The following is an 8,577-nucleotide window of genomic DNA, read 5'->3' on the forward strand; positions in this document are numbered from 1 at the left end:
GGCTATTATTTTCGTTATTGTATAATTGTTTTCAGTTAATCAGACAAGTTTATTCTATTGAAATTTATAATAATTTTCGTATGACATGCTACCTGTCACACGACGCCTTGTTGCTTCGAGCTGAAACTTTTGACCCCTGCGATCACATGACGTGTCAACGCACGCACGTCTAATAACCACACGTCTAGGCATGTGCAGGCATTGCACGCGCATTGCACGTGTAGGAAGTACACGGTGAATGCACGCGCATTGCATGTGTAACAAGTACACGGTGAATGCACGCGCAGTGCACGCGAAGCAAGTACACGGTGAATGCACGCGCAGTGCACGCGAAGCAAGTACACGGTGATGTTGCAATGTACACGTATCAAGTACGCAGTAAATGCAGTGTGTGTGTTCGCTGATACGTTTCACCCCTCATAGTGAGTGAGTGAGTGAGTGAGTGAGTGAGTGTGTGTGTGTGTGTGTGTGTGTGTGTGTGTGTGTGTGTGNGAGTGAGTGTGTGTGTGTGTGTGTGAGTGAGTGTGTGTGTGTGTGTGTGTGTGTGTGTGTGTGTGTGTGTGTGTGTGTGTGTGTGTTACGTCTCAGTTGCGACAATGGCCACTAGGGCTTGCCACTACTGTACATAACATAAAGAAAACAAAACAAAACCCCATAAAACACAGAGCCGGCTGGTGAACCAAGCAAAAGCAAACAGAGGCAGCTATGCTTACTGTTATGCAGTGTCATCGGTAGCGTCTGTTCCAAGAGCCCAAGCGCCGCTCTCCTGAGCCGCCAGCCCCGTCGTCGTCTGGATAGTTCAGTTTTTCTTCTTTTTTTGATGGAGAGAGATACATATAAGGTATCGCCGTTTGTCCGTCGGGTCGTGCAGATACTGCTTCCACTCTCGCCTCGTCCTCACCAGCTGTATGCCATTTGTAATCAAAGGTCCCCGCCACACGCCTGCGCACACAGCACCGTAACACCTGGGACCTGCCGCACTGGGATTTGTAGTTCATTGTCCCAAGGCATTGCACAACATACATAACAATAATAACATAGCTGCGACCTCAGGTTCATAACCAGCTCTGCATAGACCATAAAGAAAAAAGAAAGAAAGACCCAGACCGTGACCGTAACAGTGTGTGTGTGTGTGTGTGTGTGTAACTGTTACATCTCCGGATTGTAGGGAGAGTCAGTCATCTAGGCCATGATCATCTTCGCCACTGCACTGGGGGACCACCAGGCTGGGGACTATAGATTGAGGGCCAGATGGGCAGGGTCATGATGTCATTGTACCCTTTTTCCTGCCCTTTTTCTAATAATAATATTAGAAATCAAACTTGCAACACTCCAGCACACACTTCCACTCCACACTTTTCATCATACAGCAAATCCCACTGGTCTCTGAGTAGGCAGCGACACATTAAACTTACTGATCACTTAGTGTAACGCAGGGACCGCGGTGGAACCAAACTCACAATTTGCATAAGATTGTCATCCAGACAGCGCATGAAGACCTGCAGGACAAAATCAGTGGGTCAGCTGCCTGTAGTTCATATAGCCAGAGAAACTGAAGGCAGATGTTACTGTAGCTTCCAGGAGAGGGACCCAGGCCCATATGAGGAACCAAAGGCAAAACCACATCGCAGCAACATGCAGCTCTAATGTGACTGGCTGTCACGGCAACACTGAGAGGAGGAAGCCATAATGGCAGGACATGTGGGAGTGCAGCTGAATCTCCTATACAGACAGACGTCTTGTCCTAGATGGTGCTTGGACTGCAGGGTGACATGAAAGAGCTGAGGTGCTTTCCAATTCTTACAAAACAACAAAACAAACAGACTTAATAAATGAAAGAAACTAGCCAAACTAAGCAAAAAAAAAAACTTCCAAAAAACTAAATATATCTGCCAAGAGTTTTACCTTAGTGGTGCTGGCACTAGTGCTTTAAACCTTTTGTTGAACAAAAAGCGCCATCTAGTGGGCTCAGAAAATAAAGAAAATGATTCATGAGGCTTCATTCCGCCATCACTACCTGCTGGTGGCTCCTGCTGAGCGCTCTCCTCCAGTAGAAGTGGTCGTGGAAGTGGGATGGTACATCATATGTCTGTAATAATTAAAATAAAGTTCTCTACTTTATTCAGCACTATATTTTACTGAACATTCAATGACTGTGTAAATCCATTCAACCACAGCTCACTGATGTTCCCCTAAAATAAACAAGCTATTCTGCTCTGTATGCAAATGTCAAAGGGTTTTGTCTTTACCTATATGATACATGAGGAAAACTAACTTACCAAAAACCTGGATAACTTTAAAATCATCAAATGAAGCATGATAGTGGGCTACATCCTGAGGAAAATGTCAGACTGAAAGTAGAACCTCCATGGTGTTTTAAAGCAACAATTTGCTGAGCAATACGCAAGATTACATTATCCTTAAGGTGTCACCATTTGCTTAAAAAGCAGCAGTCAGTGTAGGTTGGTTACTTTTGTTCTCACATTTAACTTGGTTACACCAAAAACTTACATGTATATCATATTTTCTCATATATTACTGAACCAACTCTCCACTGCATGAAAGTCAGCTTTCGATGCCTCAATCCTCAAATTTGGTTTAGGCGTCGAATAAAATGACTTGAAAACAGTATATTATTGGACGCCTCAACTGAATTTAAGCCATCAAAGTCAGTTTTGGGGGCTCTCAAACTTTCTCAAGGCTTAAATTCAGTTGAGAAGTTGAATAAAGTGACTTGAATAAAGTATTTTATTTAAGGCCTCAATTGAATTTAAGCCATGACTGTGGGGCTGTCAAGCTTTCAACACCTCAAGGCTTAAATTTTGTTTCATCTTCAAATAAAATTAATTAAAAAAAGGGAAAAATATTTTCTTCCATGCTTCAACTGAATTTAAGCCATGAAAGTCATTTTTGGGGGCTCAAACTTTCTCAAGGTTGAAATTCAAATTCAATGGTAATATTTTTACAATCTCCATGATAGATCACTAAATTAGCTCCACTGGGGTCAGCAGGTGTCCTCCTTTTGGTGGTCACTTGCTCAGTTTTGCAGAAATGGTCGAGAAAGTTTCTCCTGTAATGTCTCAGAGTGAAATGATGATTTTTTTTTCTCAAATATATATATAAATAAATAAATAAGGTTCAGTCCGGACACCATGGAAACCACCTTCATGTGTCAGTACTAAAAGTATACTGCTAATTTTCACTGGATTGACTGGTAATTTAAATTATTGGCATTTTTAAATATATTTCATGAAAATAAAATGTGTTACAATTATTCCCTCAGCAACGCTATTATTGTATGGACCCAATATACACTTATTTATGGATTGACATAGTCAAGGCTACATTGCTACCCTTTATTTTAAAAATGAATAATGGTGTGTTACATAACTGTCAGCCAGCATACTTTCTGCCACTACCTGTAATAACACCTGGTCAAACTGGATCAAAGGAGGTCAAAGTTCAATATTTGTGAACAGAATGTGTAAAGCAAGTTTACCTGGTAGCTGTTCCAGTCCAGCACATCTGTCATCTTTATCTTTACTTTGGTGTTGGATAGTATAGCTCAGAAAACACAAGATAACCAGCTGTTGCTCCATGAAACATCTGGATAAAGCCGAAAAGCCACTGGATGTGCTCCAGCTCTCATTATTACGTCACAGGTGCAGTGATGCGGTTCATATTGTCCTCAACAGTAAGTAAATGTTTTGAAGATAACAGAATACAGATCACTGACTGATAAGTTGCTTCTGATGTTAATGACTGTGCTTACTTTAAAGTTGAGATGCTCTAATGGTAACTTTCATTGCTGAACTGCCAACTGCACAATCTGGGTATTATGTCTCAAGGTTAGACTTAATATGGACTTTGGACATATACAACATATAAATATGTCGTGAAATGCAGGGGCGGAAATCCCGGGGGGGACAGGGGGGACACGACCCCCCCTCTAGTAAAGCTGTCCCCCCCTACAATAATTTGAGACACAATTAATAATTTTTGAACAATGCAGTAGTATTTATTGAAAGCACAATGTAAGCGGTGCTCATTATAATCGCGCAATGATGTGCTATTTAAATCTTAAAAGATTTAGTCCCCCCCTCCCATTCCTAGTAGTGGTATATCCCACACTCTTTCCAACGGGTGGGGCTAGCAGCCGTTAGTACTTGGCAGCAGTTGCAGCGTGTGGCTGGACCCAGCTGCCCACATCGCGCATCGCGGGGTAAGATGTACACTCACACAAAGACACAGTTTAACTTACACAAGTTACAACACATCCCATTTACTGTTACAACAAGCCTCAGGCCCAGGCTGATAATATAAACTGTCTGCAACATTTCTCCTGCATTGTTCAAAAGCCTACTCAATTACGAGTGCTGCTAAGCCAAAAGCTAATTTTTTTTAAATTTTATATACTTTATTAATCCCCCTGAGGGGAAATTAAATTTTTTCACTCTTTTTGTCATTAACACACAGGTGCACAAACAGGACCTATAAATGCACAAAGTGGAGAGATATCAGAGTGAGGGGGCTGCCTTGGTCAGGTGCCCCGAGTGGTTGGGGGGTTCAATGCCTTGCTCAAGGGCACATCGGCAGCGCCCAGGAGGTGAACTGGCACCTCTCCAGCCACCAGTCCACGCTCCATATTTGGTCTGGATGGGGACTCCAGACCAGAGAGGACTGTCCTCTCTGACTATAGACTACAGACTACAGACAGACATTGTGCATAGTTTTTCACAAAGAGACAGTTAGAATACATATATTAAGGCAGAATTATTGATAAATGGATGGTAAAAACATTTTTATTTCATTTAAAGGCCAAAGGTTACAGTTTGTAATCCAAATACACAAAGGGTTGACATTTTAAGTTGCCTAATTTTGTGGCATAGTTGTCAGATGTTTTATTTATGTTTGTTGACAACACAATAAATATATATTTTTGAGAAATAGTTTTATGTTGGATTATTCTTTAAGGTATTTCCTCTAGTTTTGGGATTGTTTGGAGCTTTTACCTCTTGTAAAGATATTTAATGGACTGTGGTGGAAATTAAATAAGAGAGAGAGAGAGAGAGAGATCAAGTGGGTGTGTAAATAGCATAATCTGATATCTTTCATCTAGAAAAAGGCAGTTATCTGATTATGAGAAATCTGAAAAACAAACTTAGATTTTTGCCTGATAATTACTTTATTCACTGCATGTGTACATGTTAATTTGATTTTAATCATTTTGTTTTAAATCTGGACATGTGCAGATGGACTCAGCCAGTGCTAAGAAAGGTCCTGTGCCTGCCTGTTGGAGAGATAGAGAGAAGATTAAAGCGTCAAATTGCGGTAAAAGATGCTGTAGAAGATTAAAGCGTCAAATTGCGGTAAAAGATGCTGTATAAAAGACAGGCTACAACTTTTTTTTTCCTTGTCCCCGCCTGGAATTATCCCCCCCCCCCCCTCCCCCAAACTATGAAATGGGATTTTCGCCCCTGGTGAAATGATGAGGGACAGTGAACCTTGCATTATTTTGATATTTTGTTTTTTTGTTTGGTACACATCAAATCTCATACTAAGAGGACAGCTGGTATAGTGCAGTGGTTCTCAAATGCTGTGCCATGGGATTTAGTGATAACCATACATTATCATTCAGTATGTAGTATATCAGTATGTTGTGTGCACCCATTTCCTAATAAAGAGGCAAACTCTACCTAAAAAATGTAATTTAATTTTAAAATATTCTTCACAGGGAACCTATTTGTTGCCATTTGTGCGAGGGAATTATAAGCGTGTGACACATCACGTGATCACTGATATAAATACAGGTATGCCTTGAGACTTTTGCCTGCCCTTTGGCAAAAAAGTTTGAAAACCACTGGTATGGTGACTGGGACAAATTGGGGGCAGCAGGGGGCAACAGCCTTTAGCAGGTCCATCCAGCCATGCTAACATTGCCCTGATCTTCTTTGCACAATGATAAACTTAAATGGAACATCACAGCATCATTGGAGGTGGAGTTTTTTGTTTGTTTGTTTTTCATAGTCATTGCACTTGATAATGTGCCTTTGTGTGAGATACTTTGGTTGCTGTTAATTCACAGAGTAAGGTCACAAATGTATCCTCCTCAATCTGTTGTGCTATACTGAAGCTGAACAACACTGTATTACTTGTTGAAGAGAAAAATAAGTGGAAAATACAATTCCGTGAGTGTGAATGGTTGTTTGTCTCTATGTGTCAGCCCTGCGATAGTCTGGCAACCTGTCCAGGGTGTACCCTGCCTCTCGCCTGATGTCAGCTGGGATAGGCTCCAGCCCCCCCGCGACCCTCAAGAGGATGAAGCAGTTAGAAGATGAATGAATGAATGAAAATACAATTCCTTGTTTTCTTTATACAAAGGTTCACATGAGACTTTGTCTCTTTTCAAATGAGGAGATTTTACCCCTCAAAAATGTGTGTATTCTTAAAAAGATGGATTGCCGTTCTTATGAATCACTGCATTAATGTGATGATACTACTGTATTAATTATATTTATGGTCATATCTTAACTGTATGCTGTACATAGTGTTCATGACATTTGTGTTTTCGTTGAGGTAGGACCTGTACTTGAGTATTTTCATTTTATGCAGTTTTATACTTCTACTATACTAATCTCATAGGCGAATATTTTATTTATATTCCACTACTGCTTTAGTCAGTGGTTCCTTTTTAGACTGCAGTTTTTCATAACATTCACTGTCCAGTGAAAGCCATGTATCTCAAAACTTTTCAGTGATTTATTTTCTGATGAACTGAAGGACTAAGTGTTCATTTATGTGTTGATAAAATTCTCCTACCTCATAATAAACTATTTATTTGGTGGTCTAAAACACCTCACAGAGACCATTTACAGCAGAATGAATACTTTTTCGTTTTTTAATAGGCTACTGTAAATTAATTCTGCTGATATTACTTACATACTACTCGTCGCCTTCGCTGGTTGGATTGGTTAAATTTAGGCAAAAGGAGTCGGATTGGTTAGGATCAGAGCCCTTGAGCTCTGGGATTACTCAGAGCCCTTGAATAGAGAGTCGCGTCATCTCCATTCACTCTAATGGGCCATTTTTTTCACAGCAATGGCGGTTCGCGGAGCCTCTCAATAGTTCCCGGAAGTAAGCGGCACATGCTAGCAGCGCAATGGAGTTAGAGCAGAAAAGACCGGCTGTGTTGTACTTTTAACGGGTAAGATGTCCAAAGACTCAAATTTTACATTATCAGCACAACTTATCTTAATTAACATGTGCATTAAAGCTTGTTAGTGGATTATCTCCCATTAAATTAGTAGATTTATGTAATGTTAAAAGATAACAGATTAGGCTAGGACACTGTGCATAGGCCTACTGTACACACCATACAGGTAATGCTAACCATGAACAGCCTGTTAGTTTTAAATTGTCTTCTCCTAAACCATTTTATCTAACACTGGGAAGTTAGAGTGCTTCCAGTCCTGATTTTTTGCGATTATTGATTATTAGCTCAGTTAATATGACATTGCTGCGTGATTGTTGAGTGGAGGAGGTGAAATTAAACAAAAACGTAATTTATGGTCTGTTTTTGAGGCTTTGTGATTCTGTTGAGTATACCTGTCTATAATATGTTACAGCTCAGCTGATATTACATTGATAGCGAAGTGAGAGGGAAGTTTGAGGACCTGAATGAGATTTAAAACACAAGATAAGTAATTTTGATAAATGAAACATACCAGGCTAAATGGGGAATTATTCTAAATACCAAATGTATGTATATATTACTGTGTTATACATATGATCATGCTAAATATATATTCTATCACAGTATTAGATATGTAATCTTGTATATTTGTAACCTACTGTAGGAGCACTGGGTGGTGGCGGAGCAGTTATGCTGCAGGACCACTGTGTGAGAGAGGACGCTGCAGATAAGTGCTGAGTCGACCTTGATGAGACTTAAAACTTAACAAGGTGTGTTTCAAGTAGTTCCAGAGATAAGGAATCATACTTAATATGTATTATACTGCATTTTATATTAATTATATATGTAATTATATTGAATAGCCTATATAATTAAGCAATATCACACGAGAGGGAGTGATGTTGTACTGTGCGGCCTCGTGCCTATGACCAAATCACATCCGTGACGATATCACAGTACAACATCACGAGCTCGAGTGTGATATTGCTTTTATACAACAGTTCAACAGTTAAATAAGCAAGGCTGATTAAGAAATGTTGAAAAATGAGTACAAAATAGATAATTTAAGCATTTTATTTGTCTTCCGCCAACAAAAATAGTTCCCTCAGGACTCTGCTGTCACCGTTGCTATGTAACGCAGACATGGTGCGCCAGGCACTTACTCTTTATACACATTTATCTGTACGTTTCCATTAATTGTGCAGCCGGTGAAATAAGTCTGTGGTCATGGTGGACTGTCGCTTCACAGGCACAGCCGACTCTGCCTTCTGATCTGACAGTATGTTGCTTTTCTCCAAGTCATTGAGCTCCGCTGATGAAACACTGACAAACCTGGATGTGTGCTCAGATGAATTCAGCTTCTCCTCTCCCTCATCTTCCTCTGA

This window comes from Epinephelus moara, chromosome 3, assembly GCF_006386435.1.
Source record: "Epinephelus moara isolate mb chromosome 3, YSFRI_EMoa_1.0, whole genome shotgun sequence".
NCBI lineage: Eukaryota > Metazoa > Chordata > Actinopteri > Perciformes > Serranidae > Epinephelus > Epinephelus moara.